Here is an 18,044-nt window from a genome sequence, read left to right as displayed (position 1 = left end):
CTGTGTTCCTGGGTATCAGTGTATTGTCTTTGTGACTTGGTGTCAGTGTATGTCTGTGTTACTTGGTGTAGGTGTGTTTCTGTGTTACTGGGTATCAGTGTTTTGTCTTTGTGACTTGGTGTCAGTGTATGTCTGTGTTACTTGGTGTAGGTGTGTGTCGTTGTTACTTGGTGTCACTGTATGTCTGTGTTACATGGTGTAAGTGTGTGTCTGTGTTACTGGGTATCAGTGTATGTCTTTGTTACTTGGTGTCTGTGTATGCCTGTGATACTTGGTGTAAGTGTGTGTCTTTGTTGCTGTGTATCAGTGTATGTCTTTGTTACTTGGTGTAAGTGCGTGTCTGTGTCACTGGGTATCAGTGCATGTCGTTGTTACTTGGTGTCTGTGTATGTATTTGTTCCTTGGTGTCAGTGTGTGTCTTTGTTACTGGGTGTCAGTGTTTGTCTTTGTTACTGGGTGTCAGTGTATGTCTTTGTGACTTGGTGTTAGTGTGTGTCTTTGTTACTGGGTATCAGTGTTTGTCTGTGTTCCTGGGTATCAGTGTGTGTCTGTGTTACTTGGTGTCAGTGTATGTCTTTTTTACTTGGTGCAAGTGTGTGTCTGTGTTACTGGGTATCAGTGAATGTCTTTGTTACTTGGTGTCAGTGTATGTCTTTGTTACTGGGTGTCAGTGTATGTTTTTGTTGCTGGCTGTCAGTGTATGTCTTTGTTACTTGGTGTCCGTGTGTGTCTGTGTTACTGGGTGTCAGTGTATGTCTTTGATACTGGGTGTCAGTGTATGCCTTTGTTACTTGGTGTCAGTGTATGTCTTTGTTACTTGGTGTCGGTGTGTGTCTGTGTAACTGAATATCAGTGTATGTCTTTGTTACTTGGTGGAAGTGTGTGTCTGTGATACTGGGTATCTGTTTCTGTCTTTGTTACTTGGTGTAAGTGTATGTCTGTGTTACTGGGTGTCAGTGTATGTCTTTGTTACTTGGTGTCTGTGTACTTGGTGTAAGTGTATGTCTTTGTTACTTGATGTCAGTGCATGGTTTTGTTACTTGGTGTCAGTGTATGTCCTTGTTACCTGGTGTAAGTGTGTGTCTGTGTTACTGGGTATCAGTGTATGTCTTTGTTACTTGGTGTCAGTGTATGCCTTTGTTACTTGGTGTCATTGTGTTTCTTTGTTACTGGGTGTCAGTGTATGTCTTTGTTACTGGGTGCAAGTGTGTGTCTGTGTTACTGGGTGTCAGTGTCTGTCTTTGTTACTTGGTGTCAGTGTATGTCTGTGTACTTGGTGTAACTGTGTGCCTTTGTTACTTATTGTCAGTGTATGTCTGTGTTAGTTGGTGTAAGTGTATGTCTTTGTTACTTGGTGTCATTTTCTGTCTTTGTTACTTGGTGTCAGTGTATGTCTGTGTTACTTGGAGTAAGTGTGTGTCTGTGTTACAAGGTATCAGTGTATGTCTTTGTTACTTGGTGTCAGTGTATGTCTTTGTTTCTTGGTGCAAGTTTATGTCTTTGTTACTTCGTGTCAGTGCATGTCTTTGGTACTTGGTGTTAGTGTGTGTCTGTGTTACTGGGCATCAGTGTATGTCTGTGTTCCTGGGTATCAGTGTTTTGTCTTTGTGACTTGGTGTCAGTATATGTCTGTGTTACTTGGTGTAGGTGTGTTTCTGTGTTACTGGGTATCAGTGTTTTGTCTTTGTGACTTGGTGTCAGTGTATGTCTGTGTTACTTGGTGTAGGTGTGTGTCTTTGTTACTTGGTGTCAGTGTATGTCTGTGTTACATGGTGTAAGTGTGTGTCTGTGTTACTGGGTATCAGTGTATGTCTTTGTTACTTGGTGTCTGTGCATGTCTGTGATACTTGGTGTAAGTGTGTGTCTGTGTTGCTGGGTATCAGTGTATGTCTTTGTTACTTGGTGCAAGTGCGTGTCTGTGTCACTGGGTATCAGTGCATGTCGTTGTTACTTGGTGTCTGTGTATGTCTTTGTTCCTTGGTGTCAGTGTGTGTCTTTGTTACTGGGTGTCAGTGTTTGTCTTTGTTATGGGTGTCAATGTATGTCTTCGTGACTTGGTGTTAGTGTGTGTCTGTGTTACTGGGTATCAGTGTTTGTCTGTGTTCCTGGGTATCAGTGTGTGTCTGTGTTACTTGCTGTCAGTGTATGTCTTTGTTACTTGGTGTCAGTGTATGTCTTTGTTAATGGGTGTCAGGGTATGTTTTTGTTGCTGGGTGTCAGTGTATGTCTTTTTTACTTGGTGCAAGTGTGTGTCTGTGTTACTGGGTATCAGTGAATGTCTTTGTTACTTGGTGTCAGTGTATGTCTTTGTTAATGGGTGTCAGTGTATGTTTTTGTTGCTGGGTGTCAGTGTATGTCTTTGTTACTTGGTGTCCGTGTGTGTCTGTGTTACTGGGTGTCAGTGTATGTCTTTGATACTGGGTGTCAGTGTATGCCTTTGTTACTTGGTGTCAGTGTATGTCTTTGTTACTTGGTGTCGGTGTGTGTCTGTGTAACTGAATATCAGTGTATGTCTTTGTTACTTGGTGGAAGTGTGTGTCTGTGATACTGGGTATCAGTTTCTGTCTTTGTTACTAGGTGTAAGTGTATGTCTGTGTTACTGGGTGTCAGTGTATGTCTTTGTTACTTGGTGTCAGTGTATGTCTGTGTACTTGGTGTAAGTGTGTGTCTTTGTTACTTGGTGTCAGTGTATGTTTGTGTTACTTGGTGTAAGTGTATGTCTTTGTTACTTGATGTCAGTGCATGGTTTTGTTACTTGGTGTAAGTGTATGTCTTTGTTACTTGGTGTCAGTGCATCTCTTTGTTACTTGGTGTAAGTGTATGTCTTTGTTACTTGGTGTCAGCGTATGTCTCTGTTACTTGGTGTAAGTGTGTGTCTGTTGTACTGGGTATCAGTGTATGTCTTTGTTACTTGGTGTCATTGTCTGTCTTTGCTACTTGGTGTAAGTGTGTGTCTGTGTTTCTGGGTATCAGTGTATGTCTTTGTTACTTGGTGTCAGTGTATGTCTTCGTTACTTGGTGTCAGTGTATGTCTGTGTTACTTGGTGTAAGTGTGTTTCTGTGTTACTGGGTATCAGTGTATGTCTTTGTTACTTGGTGTCAGTGTATTTCTTTTTTACTTGGTGTAAGTGTATGTCTTTGTTACATGGTGTAAGTGTCTGTCTTTGTTACTTGGTGTAAGTGTGTTTCTGTGTTACTGAGTATCTGTGTATGTCTTTGTTACTTGGTGTAAGTGTGTGTCTGTGTTACTGGGTATCAGTGAATGTCTTTGTTACTTGGTGGCAGTGTATGTCTTTGTTACTGGGTGTCAGTGTATGTTTTTGTTAATGGGTGTCAGTGTATGTCTTTGTTACTTGGTGTCCGTGTGTGTCTATGTTACTGGGTGTCAGTGTATGTCTTTGTTACTGGGTGTCAGTGTTTGCCTTTGTTACTTGGCGTCAGTGTATGTCTTTGTTACTTGGTGTAGGTGTGTGTCTGTGTAAGTGAGTATCAGTGTATGTCTTTGTTACTTGGTGTAAGTGTGTGTCTGTGTTACTGGGTATCAGTGTATGTCTTTGTTACTTGGTGTCAGTTTATGTCTTTGTTACTTGGTGCAAGTGTGTGTCTGTGTTACTGGGTATCAGTGAATGTCTTTGTTACTTGGTGTCAGTGTATGTCCTTGTTACTTGGTGTAAGTGTGTGTCTATGTTACTGGGTATCAGTGTATGTCTTTGTTACTTGGTGTCAGTGTGTGCCTTTGTTACTTGGTGTCATTATGTGTCTTTGTTACTGGGTGTCAGTGTATGTCTTTGTGACTTGCTGTTAGTGTGTGTATCTGTTACTGGGTATCACTGTCTGTCATTGTTACTTGGTGTAAGTGTGAGTCTGTGTTACTGGGTATCAGTGTATGTCTGTGTTACTTGGTGTCAGTGTATGTCTGTGTTACTTGGTGTAGGTGTGTGTCTTTGTTACTTGGTGTCAGTGTATGTCTGTGTTACTTGGTGTAAGTGTATGTCTTTGTTACTTGGTGTCAATGTATGTCTTTGTTACTTGGTGTCATTGTATGTCTTTGTTACATGGTGTAAGTGTGTGTCTGTGTTCCTGGGTTTCAGTGTCTGTCTTTGTTACTTGCTATCTGTGTATGTCTGTGATACTTGGTGTAAGTGTGTGTCTGTGTTGCTGGGTATCAGTGTATGTCTTTGTTACTTGGTGTAAGTGCGTGTCGGTGTTACTGGGTATCAGTGTATGTCGTTGTTACTTGGTGTCTGTGTATGTCTTTGTTACTTGGTGTCAGTGTGTGTCTTTGTTACTGGGTGTCAGAGTTTCTCTTTATTACTGGGTGTCAGTGTATGTCTTTGTGACTTGGTGTTAGTGTGTGTCTGTGTTACTGGGTATCAGTGTCTGTCTTTGTTACTTGGTGTAAGTGTGTGTCTGTGTTACTGAGTATCAGTGTATGTCTTTGTTACTTGGTGTCAGTGTATGTCTGTGTACTTGGTGTAAGTGTGTGTCTTTCTGACTTGGTGTCAGTGTATGTCTGTGTTACTTGGCGTAAGTGTATGTCTTTGTTACTTGGTGTCAGTGTATGTCTTTGTTACTTGGTGTAAGTGTATGTCTTTGTTACTTGGTGTAAGTGTGTGTCTGTGTAACTGAGTATCAGTGTATGTCTTTGTTACTTGGCGTAAGTTTGTGTCTGTGTTTCTGGGTATCAGTGTATGTCTTTGTTACTTGGTGTCAGTTTATGTCTTTGTTACTTGGTGTAAGTGTGTGTCTGTGTTACTGGGTATCAGTGAATGTCTTTGTTACTTGGTGTCATTGTATGTCCTTGTTACTTGGTGTCAGTGTGTGTCTGTGTTACTGCGTATCAGTGTATTTCTTTGTTACTTGGTGTCAGTGTGTGCCTTTGTTACTTGGTGTCATTATGTGTCTTTGTTACCGGGTGTCAGTGTATGTCTTTGTTACTGGGTGTCAGTGTATGTCTTTGTGACTTGCTGTCAGTGTGTGTATATGTTACTGGGTATCAGTGTCAGTCATTGTTACTTGTTGTAAGTGTGTGTCTGTGTTACTGGGTATCAGTGTTTTGTCTTTGTGACTTGGTGTCAGTGTATGTCTGTGTTACTTGGTGTAGGTGCGTGTCTTTGTTACTTGCTGTCAGTGTATGTCTGTGTTACTTGGTGTAAGTGTATGTCTTTGTTACTTGCTGTCAGTGTATTTCTTTGTTACTTGGTGTCATTGTATGTCTTTGTTACATGGTGTAAGTGTGTGTCTGTGTTACTGGGTATCAGTGTATGTCTTTGTTACTTGGTGTCTGTGTATGTCTGTGATAATTGGTGTAAGTGTGTGTCTGTGTTGCTGGGTATCAGTGTATGTCTTTGTTACTTGGTGTAAGTGCGTGTCTGTGTTACTGGGTATCAGTGTATGTCGTTGTTACTTGGTGTCTGTGTATGTCTTTGTTCCTTGGTGTCAGTGTGTGTCTTTGTTACAGGGTGTCAGTGTTTGTCTTTGTTACTGGGTGTCAGTGTATGTCTTTGTGACTTGGTGTTAGTGTGTGTCTGTGTTACTGGGTTTCAGTGTCTGTCTTTGTTACTTGTTGTAAGTGTGTGTCTGTGTTACTGGGTATCAGTGTATGTATTTCTTACTTGGTGTCAGTGGATGTCTGTGTTACTTGGCGTAAGTGTATGTCTTTGTTACTTGGTGTCAGTGTATGTCTTTGTTACTTGGTGTAAGTGTATGTCTTTGTTACTTGGTGTCAGTGCATGTCTTTGTTACTTCGTGGAAGTGTATGTCTTTGTTACTTGGTGTCAGTGTATGTCTGTGTTACTTGGTGTATGTGTATGTCTTTGTTACTTGGTGTCAGTGCATGTCTTTGTTACTTGGTGTAAGTGTATGTCTTTGTTTCCTGGTGTCAGTGTATGTCTCTGTTACTTGGTGTCAGTGTACGTCTTTGATACTTGGTGTAAGTGTGTGTATGTGTTGCTGGGTATCAGTGTATGTCTTTGTTACTTGGTGTCAGTGTATGTATTTGTTGCTTGGTGTTAGTGTATGTCTGTGTTACTTGGTGTCAGTGTACGTCTGTGTTACTTGTTGTCAGTGTTTGTCTTTGTCACTTGGTGTAAGTGTGTGTCTGTGTTACTGGGTATCAGTGTATGTCTTTGTTACTTGGTTTCAGTGTATGTCTTTATTACTTGGTGTGTGTGTGTGTCTGTGTTACTGGGTATCAGTGAATGTCTTTGTTACTTGGTGGCAGTATATGTCTTTATTACTGGGTGTCAGTGTATGTTTTTGTTAATGGGTTTCAGTGTATGTCTTTGTTACTTGGTGTCCGTGTGTGTCTGTGTTACTGGGTGTCAGTGTATGTCTTTGTTACTGGCTGTCAGTGTATGCCTTTGTTTCTTGGTGTCAGTGTATGCCTTTGTTACTTGGTGCAAGTGTGTGTCTGTGCAACTGATTATAAGTGTATGTCTTTGTTACTTGGTGTAAGTGTGTGTCTGCGTGACTGGGTATCAGTGTATGTCTTTGTTACTTGTTGTCAGTTTATGTCTTTGTTACTTGGTGTAAGTGTGTGTCTGTGTTACTGGGTATCACTGAATGTCTTTGTTACTTGGTGTCAGTGTATGTCCTTGTTACTTGGTGTAAGTGTGTGTCTGTGTTACTGGGTATCAGTGTATGTCTTTGTTACTTGGTGTCAGTGTGTGCCATTGTTACTTGGTGTCATTATGTGTCTTTGTTACTGGGTGTCAGTGTATGTCTTTGTGACTTGGTGTATGTGTGTGTATCTGTTACTGGGTATCAGTGTATGTCTTTGTTACTTGGTGTCAGTGTATGTCTGTGTTACCTGGTGTAAATGTGTGTCTTTGTTACTGGGTATCAGTGTATGTCTTTGTTACTTGGTGTCTGTGTATGTCTTTGTTACTTGGTGTAAGTGTGTGTCTGTGTTACTGGGTATCAGTGTATGTCGTTGATACTTGCTGTTACTGTGTGTCTGTGTTACTGGGTATCAGTGTATGTCTTTGTTACTTGGTGTCAGTGTATGTCTGTGTACTTGGTGTAATTTTGTGTCTTTGTTACTTGGTGTCAGTGTATGTCTGTGTTACTTGGTGTAAGTGTATGTCTTTGTTACTTGGTGTCAATGTATGTCTTTGTTACTTGGTGTCATTGTATGTCTTTGTTACATGGTGTAAGTGTGTGGCTGTGTTACTGGGTTTCAGTGTATGTCTTTGTTACTTGGTGTCAGTGTATGTCTTTGTTACTTGGTGTAAGTGTATGTCTTTGTTACTTGGTGTCATTGTATGCCTGTGTTACTTGGTGTAAGTGTATGTCTTTGTTACTTGGTGTCAGTTTATGTCTTTGTTGCTTGGTGTAAGTATATGTCTTTGTTACTTGGTGTCAGTGTATGTCTTTGTTACTTGGTGTAAGTGTATGTCTTTGCTACTTGGTGTCAGTGTTTGTCTTTGATACTTGTTGTAAGTGTATGTCTGTGTTACTGGGTATCAGTGTCTGTCTTTGTTACTTGGTGTAAGTGTGTGTCTGTGTTGCTGGGTATCAGTGCATGTCTTTCTTACTTGGTGTAAGTGTGTGTCTGTGTTACTGGGTATCAGTGTCTGTATTTGTAACTTGGTGTCTGTGTATGTCTTTGTTACTTGGTGTCAGTGTGTGTCTTTGTTACTTGGTGTCAGTGTGTGTCTTTGTTACTGGGTGTCAGTGTTTGTCTTTGTTACTGGGTGTCAGTGTATGTCTTTGTGACTTGGTGTAACTGTGTGCCTGTGTTACTGGTATCAATGTATGTCGGTGTACTTGGTGTATGTGTGAGTCTTTGTTACTTGGTGTCAGTGTATGTCTGTGTTACTTGGTGTATGTGTATGTCTTTGTTACTTGGTGTCAGTGTATTTATTTGTTACTTGGTGTAAGTGTGTGTATGTGTTACTTGGTGTAAGTGTGTGTCTGTGTTGCTGGGTATCAGTGTATGTCTTTGTTACTTGGTGTCAGTGTGTGCCTTTGTTACTTGGTGTCATTATGTGTCTTTGTTACTGGGTGTCAGTGTATGTCTTTGTTACTGGGTGTCAGTGTATGTATTTGTGACTTGCTGTAAGTGTGTGTATCTGTTACTGGGTATCAGTGTCTGTCATTGTTACTTGGTGTAAGTGTGTGTCTGTGATACTGGGTATCAGTGTATGTCTTTGTTACTTGGTGTCAGTGTATGTCTGTGTTACTTGGTGTAGGTGTGTGTCTTTGTTACTTGGTGTCAGTGTATGTCTGTGTTACTTGGTGTAAGTGTATGTCTTTGTTACTTGGTGTCAATGTATGTCTTTGTTACTTGGTGTCATTGTATGTCTTTGTTACATGGTGTAAGTGTGTGTCTGTGTTACTGGGTTTCAGTGTATGTCTTTCTTACTTGGTGTCTGTGTATGTCTGTGATACTTGGTGTAATTGTGTGTCTGTGTTGCTGGGTATCAGGGTATGTCTTTGTTACTTGGTGCAAGTGCGTGTCGGTGTTACTGGGTATCAGTGTATGTCGTTGTGCCTTGGTGTCTGTGTATGTCTTTGTTACTTGGTGTCAGTGTGTGTCTTTGTTACTTGGTGTCAGTGTGTGTCTTTGTTACTGGGTGTCAGTGTTTGTCTTTGTTACTGGGTGTCAGTGGATGTCTTTGTGACTTGGTGTTAGTGTGTGTCTGTGTTACTGGGTATCAGTGTCTGTCTTTGTTTCTTGGTGTAAGTGTGTGTCTGTGTTACTGGGTATCAGTGTATGTCTTTGTTACTTGGTGTCAGTGTCTGTCTGTGTACTTGGTGTAAGTGTGTGTCTTTCTTACTTGGTGTAAGTGTATGTCTGTGTTACTTGGCGTAAGTGTATGTCTTTGTTACTTGGTGTCAGTGTATGTCTTTGTTACTTGGTGTAACTGTATGTCTTTGTTACTTGGTGTAAGTGTGTGTCTGTGTAACTGAGTATCATTGTATGTCTTTGTTACTTGGCGTAAGTGTGTGTCTGTTTTTCTGAGTATCAGTGCATGTCTGTGTTACTTGGTGTCAGTTTATGTCTTTGTTACTTGGTGTAAGTGTGTGTCTGTGTTAAAGGGTATCAATGCATGTCATTGTTACTTGGTGTCAGTGTATGTCCTTGTTACTTGGTGTCAGTGTGTGTCTGTGTCACTGCGTATCAGTGTATGTCTTTGTTACTTGGTGACAGTGTGTGCCTTTGTTACTTGGTGTCATTATGTGTCTTTGTTACTGGGTGTCAGTGTATGTCTTTGTTACTGGGTGTCCGTGTATGTCTTTGTGACTTGCTGTAAGTGTGTGTATCTGTTACTGGGTATCAGTGTCAGTCATTGTTACTTGCTGTAAGTGTGTGTCTGTGTTACTGGGTATCAGTGTTTTGTCTTTGTGACTTGGTGTCTGTGTATGTCTGTGATACTTGGTGTAAGTGTGTGTCTGTATTGCTGGGTATCAGTGTATGCCTTTGTTACTTGGTGTCAGTGCATGTCTTTGTACTTGGCGTAAGTGTATGTCTTTGTTACTTGGTGTAAGTGTATGTCTTTGTTACTTGGTGTCACTGCATGTCTTTGTTACTTCGTGGAAGTGTATGTCTTTGTTACTTGGTGTCAGTGTATGTGTGTGTTACTTGCTGTAAGTGTATGCCTTTGTTACTTGGTGTCAGTGTATGTCTTTGTTACTTGGTGTCAGTGCATGTCTTTGTTACTTGGTGTGTGTGTGTCTGTGTTACTGGGAATCAGTGAATGTCTTTGTTACTGGGTGGCAGTGTATGTTTTTGTTAATGGGTTTCAGTGCATGTCTTCGTTACTTGGTGTCCGTGTATGCCTGTGTTACTGGGTGTAAGTGTGTGTCTGTGTAACTGAGTATCAGTGTATGTCTTTGTTACTTGGTGTAAGTGTGTGTCTGTGTGACTGTGTATCAGTGTATGTCTTTGTTGCTTGTTGTCAGTTTATGTCTTTGTTACTTGGTGTAAGTGTGTGTCTGTGTTACTGGGTATCACTGAATGACTTTGTTACTTGGTGTAAGTGTGTGTCTGTGTTACTGGGTATCAGTGTATGTCTTTGTTACTTGGTGTCGTTGTCTGTCTTTGTTACTTGGTGTAAGTGTGAGTCTGTGTTACTGGGTTTCAGTGTATGTCTTTGTTACTTGGTGTCTGTGTATGTCTTTGTTACTTGGTGTAAGTGTATGTCTTTGTTACTTGGTGTCAGTGTATGTCTGTGTTACTTGGTGTATGTGTTTGTCTTTGTTACTTGGTGTCAGTGTATGTCTTTGTTACTTGGTGTAAGTGTATGTCTTTGCAACTTGGTGTCAGTGTATGTCTTTGATACTTGGTGTAAGTGTATGTCTGTGTTACTGGGTATCAGTGTCTGTCTTTGTTACTTGGTGTAAGTGTGTGTCTGTGTTGTTGGGTATCAGTGTATGTCTTTGTTACTTTGTGTAAGTGTGCTTCTGTTCTACTGGGTATCAGTGTCTGTCTGTTACTTGGTGTCTGTGTATGTCTTTGTTACTTGGTGTCAGTGTGTGTCTTTGTTACTGGGTGTCAGCGTTTGTCTTTGTTACTGGGTGTCAGTTTATGTCTTTGTGACTTGGTGTTAGTGTGTGTCTGTGTTACTGGGTATCAGTGTCTGTCTTTGTTACTTGGTGTAAGTGTGTGTCTGTGTTACTGGGTATCAGTGTATGTCTTTGCTACTTGGTGTCAGTGAATGTCTGTGTCCTTGGTGTTTGTGTATGTCTTTGTTACTTGGTGTCCGTGTATGTCTGTGTTGCTTGGTGTAAGTGTATGTCTTTGTTACTTGGTGTCAGTGTATGTCTTTGTTACTTGGTGTAAGTGTATGTCTTTGTGTCTTGGTGTCAGTGCATGTCTTTGTTACTTGATGTAAGTGTATGTCTTTGTTACTTGGTGTCAGTGTATGTCTCTGTTACTTGATGTAAGTGTGTGTCTGTGTTACTGGGTATCAGTGTATGTCTTTGTTACTTGGCGTCATTGTCTGTCTTTCTTACTTGGTGTCAGTGGATGTCTGTGTTACTTGGCGTAAGTGTATGTCTTTGTTACTTGGTGTCAGTGTACGTCTTTGTTACTTGGTGTAAGTGTATGTCTTTGTTACTCGGTGTCAGTGTATGTCTCTGTTACTTGATGTAAGTGTGTGTCTGTGTTACTGGGTATCAGTGTATGTCTTTGTTACTTGGTGTCATTGTCTGTCTTTCTCACTTGGTGTCAGTGGATGTCTGTGTTACTTGGCGTAAGTGTATGTCTTTGTTACTTGGTGTCAGTGTATGTCTTTGTTACTTGGTGTCAGTGCATGTCTTTGTTACTTCGTGGAAGTGTATGTCTTTGTTACTTGGTGTCAGTGTATGTCTGTGTTACTTGGTGTATGTGTATGTCTTTGTTACTTGGTGTCAGTGTATGTCTTTGTTACTTGGTGTAAGTGTATGTCTTTGTTTCATGGTGTCAATGTATGTCTCTGTTGCTTGGTGTCAGTGTATGTCTTTGTTACTTGGTGTCAGTGTATGTCTGTGTTACTTGGTGTAAGTGTGTGTCTGTGTTGCTGGGTATCAGTGTATGTCTTTGTTACTTGGTGTCAGTGTATATCTGTGTTACTTGGTGTCAGTGTATGTCTGTGTTACTTGGTGTAAGTGTATGTCTTTGTTACTTGTTGTCAGTTTATGTCTTTGTTACTTGGTGTAAGTGTGTGTCTGTGTTACTGGGTATCAGTGTATGTCTTTGTTACTTGGTGTCAGTGTATGTCTTTGTTACTTGGTGTGTGTGTGTCTGTGTTACTGGGTATCAGTGAATGTCTTTGTTACTTGGTGGCAGTGTATGTCTTTATTACTGGGTGTCAGTGTGTGTTTTTGTTAATGGGTTTCAGTGTCTGTCTTCGTTACTTGGCGTCCGTTTGTGTCTGTGTTACTGGGTGTCAGTGTATGTCTTTGTTACTGGGTGTCAGTGTATGCCTTTGTTTCTTGGTGTCAGTGCATGCCTTTGTTACTTGGTGTAAGTTTGTGTCTGTGTAACTGAGTATCAGTGTATGTCTTTGTTACTTGGTGTAAGTGTGTGTCTGTGTGACTGGGTATCAGTGTATGTCTTTGTTGCTTGTTGTCAGTTTATGTCTTTGTTACTTGGTGTAAGTGTGTGTCTGTGTTACTGGGTATCAGTGAATGTCTTTGTTACTTGTTGTAAGTGTGTGTCTGTGTTACTGGGTATCAGTGTATGTCTTCGTTACTTGGTGTCATTGTCTGTCTTTGTTACTTGGTGTAAGTGTGTGTCTGTGTTACTGGGTTTCAGTGCATGTCTTTGAAACATGGTGTCAGTGTATGTCGTTGTTACTTGGTGTAAGTGTATGTCTTTGTTACTTGGTGTCAGTGTATGTCTGTGTTACTTGGTGCAAGTGTATGTCTTTGTTACTTGGTGTCAGTGTATGTCTTTGTTACTTGGTGTAAGTGTATGTCTTTGTTACTTGGTGTCAGTGTATGTCTTTGTTACTTGGTGTAAGTGTATGTCTTTGCAACTTGGTGTCAGTGTATGTCTTTGATACTTGGTGTAAGTGTTTGTCCGTGTTACTTGGTGTAAGTGTATGTCTTTGCAACTTGGTGTCAGTGTATGTCTTTGTTGCTTGGTTTCAGTGTATGTCTTTGTTACTTGGTGTAAGTGTATGTCTTTGTTACTTGGTGTCAGTGTATGTCTTTGTTACTTGGTGTAAGTGTATGTCTTTGCAACTTGGTGTCAGTGTCTGTCTTTGTTACTTGGTGTAAGTGTGTGTCTGTGTTGTTGGGTATCAGTGTATGTCTTTGTTACTTGGTGTAAGATTGCCTCTGTGTTACTGGGTATCAGTGTCTGTCTTTGTTACTTTGTGTCTGTGTATGTCTTTTTACTTGGTGTCAGTGTGTGTCTTTGTTACTTGGTGTCAGTGTGTGTCTTTGTTACTGGGTGTCAGCGTTTGTCTTTGTTACTGGGTGTCAGTGTATGTCTTTGTGACTTGGTGTTAGTGTGTGTCTGTGTTACTGGGTATCAGTGTCTGTCTTTGTTACTTGGTGTAAGTGTGTGTCTGTGTTAATGGGTATCAGTCTATGTCTTTGTTACTTGGTGTCAGTGTATGTCTGTGTACTTGGTGTATGTGTGTGTCTTTGTTACTTGGTGTCAGTGTATGTCTTTGTTACTTGGTGTAAGTGTATGTCTTTGTTTCTTGGTGTCAGTGCATGTCTTTGTTACTTGGTGTAAGTGTATGTCTTTGTTACTTGGTGTCAGTGTATGTCTCTGTTACTTGATGTAAGTGTGTGTCTGTGTTACTGGGTATCAGTGGATGTCTTTGTTACTTGGTGACATTGTCTGTCTTTCTCACTTGGTGTCAGTGGGTGTATGTGTTACTTTGCGTAAGTGTATGTCTTTGTTACTTGGTGCCAGTGTCTGTCTTTGTTACTTGGTGTAAGTGTATGTCTTTGTTACTTGGTGTCAGTGCATGTCTTTGTTACTTCGTGGAAGTGTATGTCTTTGTTACTTGGTGTCAGTGTATGTCTGTGTTACATGGTGTATGTGTATGTCTTTGTTACTTGGTGTCAGTTTATGTCTTTGTTACTTGGTGTAAGTGTATGTCTTTGTTTCCTGGTGTCAGTGTATGTCTCTGTTACTTGGTGTCAGTGTATGTCTTTGATACTTGGTTTAAGTGTGTGTATGTGTTACTTGGTGTAAGTGTGTGTCTGTGTTACTGGTTGTCAGTGTATGTCTTTGTTACTGGGTGTCAGTGTATGTCTTTGTTACTTGTTGTCAGTTTATGTCTTTGTTACTGGTTGTCAGTGTATGTCTTTGTTACTGGGTGTCAGTGTATGTCTTTGTTACTTGGTGTCGGTGTATGTCTTTGTTACTTGGTGTGTGTGTGTCTGTGTTACTGGGTATCAGTGAATGTCTTTGTTTCTTGGTGGCAGTGTATGTCTTTATTACTGGGTGTCAGTGTGTGTTTTTGTTAAGGGGTTTCAGTGTATGTGTTCGTTACTTGGCGTCCGTGTGTGTCTGTGTTACTGGGTGTCAGTGTATGTCTTTGTTACTGGGTGTCAGTGTATGCCTTTGTTTTTTGGTGTCAGTGTATGCCTTTGTTACTTGGTGTAAGTGTGTGTCTGTGTAACTGAGTATCAGTGTATGTCTTTGTTACTTGGTGTAAGTGTGTGTCTGTGTGACTGGGTATCAGTGTATGTCTTTGTTGCTTGTTGTCAGTTTATGTCTTTGTTACTTGGTGTAAGTGTGTGTCTGTGTTACTGGGTATCAGTGAATGTCTTTGTTACTTGGTGTAAGTGTGTGTCTATGTTACTGGGTATCAGTGTATGTCTTCGTTACTTGGTGTCATTGTCTGTCTTTGTTACTTGGTGTAAGTGTGTGTCTGTGTTACTGGGTTTCAGTGTATGTCTTTGTTACTTGATGTCAGTGTATGTCTTTGTTACTTGGTGTAAGTGTATGTCTTTGTTACTTGGTGTCAGTGTATGTCTGTGTTACTTGGTGCAAGTGTATGTCTTTGTTACTTGGTGTCAGTGTTTGTCTTTGTTACTTGGTGTAAGTGTATGTCTTTGTTACTTGGTGTCAGTGTATGTCTTTGTTACTTGGTGTAAGTGTATGTCTTTGCAACTTGGTGTCAGTGTATGTCTTTGATACTTGGTGTAAGTGTATGTCTGTGTTACTGGGTATCAGTGTATGTCTTTGTTACTTGGTGTAAGTGTGTGTCTGTGTTGTTGGGAATCAGTGTCTGTCTTTGTTACTTGGTGTCTGTGTATGTCTTTGTTACTGGGTGTCAGTGTATGTCTTTGTGACTTGGTGTTAGTGTGCGTCTGTGTTACTGGGTATCAGTGTCTGTCTTTGTTACTTGGTGTAAGTGTGTGTCTGTGTTACTGGGTATCAGTGTATGTCTTTGTTACTTGGTGTCAGTGTAATTCTGTGTACTTGGTGCATGTGTGTGTTATTGTTACTTGGTGTCTGTGTATGTCTGTGATACTTGGTGTAAGTGTATGTCTTTGTTACTTGGTGTCAGTGTATGTCTTTGTTACTTGGTGTAAGTGTATGTCTTTGTTTCTTGGTGTCAGTGCATGTCTTTGTTACTTGGTGTAAGTGTATGTCTTTGTTACTTGGTGTCAGTGTATGTCTCTGTTACTTGATGTCAGTGTTTGTCTGTGTTACTGGGTATCAGTGGATGTCTTTGTTACTTGGTGTCATTGTCTGTCTTTCTTACTTGGTGTCAGTGGATGTCTGTGTTACTTTGCGTAAGTGTATGTCTTTGTTACTTGGTGTCAGTGTATGTCTTTGTTACTTGGTGTAAGTGTATGTCTTTGTTACTTGATGTCAGTGCATGTCTTTGTTACTTCGTGGAAGTGTATGTCTTTGTTACTTGGTATCAGTGTATGTCTGTGTTACTTGGTGCATGTGTATGTCTTTGTTACTTGGTGTCAGTGTATGTCTTTGTTACTTGGTGTAAGTGTATGTCTTTGTTACTTGGTGTCAGTGTATGTCTTTGTTACTTGGTGTAAGTGTATGTCTTTGCAACTTGGTGTCAGTGTCTGTCTTTGTTACTTGGTGTAAGTGTGTGTCTGTGTTGTTGGGTATCAGTGTATGTCTTTGTTACTTGGTGTAAGTGTGCGTCTGTGTTACTGGGTATCAGTGTCTGTCTTTGTTACTTGGTGTCTGTGTATGTCTTTGTTACTTGGTGTCAGTGTGTGTCTTTGTTACTTGGTGTCAGTGTGTGTCTTTGTTACTGGTTGTCAGCGTTTGTCTTTGTTACTGGGTGTCAGTGTATGTCTTTGTGACTTGGTGTTAGTGTGTGTCTGTGTTACTGGGTATCAGTGTCTGTCTTTGTTACTTGGTGTAAGTGTGTGTCTGTGTTAATGGGTATCAGTCTATGTCTTTGTTACTTGGTGTCAGTGTATGTCTGTGTACTTGGTGTATGTGTGTGTCTTTGTTACTTGGTGTCAGTGTATGTCTTTGTTACTTGGTGTAAGTGTATGTCTTTGTTTCTTGGTGTCAGTGCATGTCTTTGTTACTTGGTGTAAGTGTATGTCTTTGTTACTTGGTGTCAGTGTATGTCTCTGTTACTTGATGTAAGTGTGTGTCTGTGTTACTGGGTATCAGTGGATGTCTTTGTTACTTGGTGTCATTGTCTGTCTTTCTTACTTGGTGTCAGTGGATGTCTGTGTTACTTTGCATAAGTGTATGTCTTTGTTACTTGGTGTCAGTGTATGTCTTTGTTACTTGGTGTAAGTGTATGTCTTTGTTACTTGGTGTCAGTGCATGTCTTTGTTACTTCGTGGAAGTGTATGTCTTTGTTACTTGGTGTCAGTGTATGTCTGTGTTACATGGTGTATGTGTATGTCTTTGTTACTTGGTGTCAGTTTATGTCTTTGTTACTTGGTGTAAGTGTATGTCTTTGTTTCCTGGAGTCAGTGTATGTCTCTGTTACTTGGTGTCAGTGTATGTCTTTGATACTTGGTTTAAGTGTGTGTATGTGTTACTTGGTGTAAGTGTGTGTCTGTGTTACTGGTTGTCAGTGTATGTCTTTGTTACTGGGTGTCAGTGTATGTCTTTGTTACTTGTTGTCAGTTTATGTCTTTGTTACTTGGTGTAAGTGTGTGTCTGTGTTACTGGGTATCAGTTTATGTTTTTGTTACTTGGTGTAAGTGTATGTCTTTGTTTCCTGGTGTCAGTGTATGTCTCTGTTACTTGGTGTCAGTGTATGTCCTTGATACTTGGCTTAAGTGTGTGTATGTGTTACTTGGTGTAAGTGTGTGTCTGTGTTACTGGTTGTCAGTGTATGTCTTTGTTACTGGGTGTCAGTGTATGTCTTTGTTACTTGTTGTCAGTTTATGTCTTTGTTACTTGGTGTAAGTGTGTGTCTGTGTTACTGGGTATCAGTGTATGTCTTTGTTACTTGGTGTCGGTGTATGTCTTTGTTACTTGGTGTGTGTGTGTCTGTGTTACTGGGTATCAGTGAATGTCTTTGTTACTTGGTGGCAGTGTATGTCTTTATTACTGGGTGTCAGTGTGTGTTTTTGTTAATGGGTTTCAGTGTATGTGTTCGTTACTTGGCGTCCGTGTGTGTCTGTGTTACTGGGTGTCAGTGTATGTCTTTGTTACTGGGTGTCAGTGTATGCCTTTGTTTTTTGGTGTCAGTGTATGCCTTTGTTACTTGGTGTAAGTGTGTGTCTGTGTAACTGAGTATCAGTGTATGTCTTTGTTACTTGGTGTAAGTGTGTGTCTGTGTGACTGGGTATCAGTGTATGTCTTTGTTGCTTGTTGTCAGTTTATGTCTTTGTTACTTGGTGTAAGTGTGTGTCTGTGTTACTGGGTATCAGTGAATGTCTTTGTTACTTGGTGTAAGTGTGTGTCTGTGTTACTGGGTATCAGTGGATGTCTTCGTTACTTGGTGTCATTGTCTGTCTTTGTTACTTGGTGTAAGTGTGTGTCTGTGTTACTGGGTTTCAGTGTATGTCTTTGTTACTTGATGTCAGTGTATGTCTTTGTTACTTGGTGTAAGTGTATGTCTTTGTTACTTGGTGTCAGTGTATGTCTGTGTTACTTGGTGCAAGTGTATGTCTTTGTTACTTGGTGTCAGTGTTTGTCTTTGTTACTTGGTGTAAGTGTATGTCTTTGTTACTTGGTATCAGTGTATGTCTTTGTTACTTGGTGTAAGTGTATGTCTTTGCAACTTGGTGTCAGTGTATGTCTTTGATACTTGGTGTAAGTGTATGTCTGTGTTACTGGGTATCAGTGTATGTCTTTGTTACTTGGTGTAAGTGTGTGTCTGTGTTGTTGGGTATCAGTGTCTGTCTTTGTTACTTGGTGTCTGTGTATGTCTTTGTTACTGGGTGTCAGTGTATGTCTTTGTGACTTGGTGTTAGTGTGCGTCTGTGTTACTGGGTATCAGTGTCTGTCTTTGTTACTTGGTGTAAGTGTGTGTCTGTGTTACTGGGTATCAGTGTATGTCTTTGTTACTTGGTGTCAGTGTATGTCTGTGTACTTGGTGCATGTGTGTGTTATTGTTACTTGGTGTCTGTGTATGTCTGTGTTACTTGGTGTAAGTGTATGTCTTTGTTACTTGGTGTCAGTGTATGTCTGT

This window comes from Heterodontus francisci, chromosome 22 (genome assembly GCF_036365525.1).
Source record: "Heterodontus francisci isolate sHetFra1 chromosome 22, sHetFra1.hap1, whole genome shotgun sequence".
Taxonomy (NCBI): Eukaryota; Metazoa; Chordata; class Chondrichthyes; order Heterodontiformes; family Heterodontidae; genus Heterodontus; species Heterodontus francisci.
Note: the sequence above shows the minus strand (reverse complement) of the source record.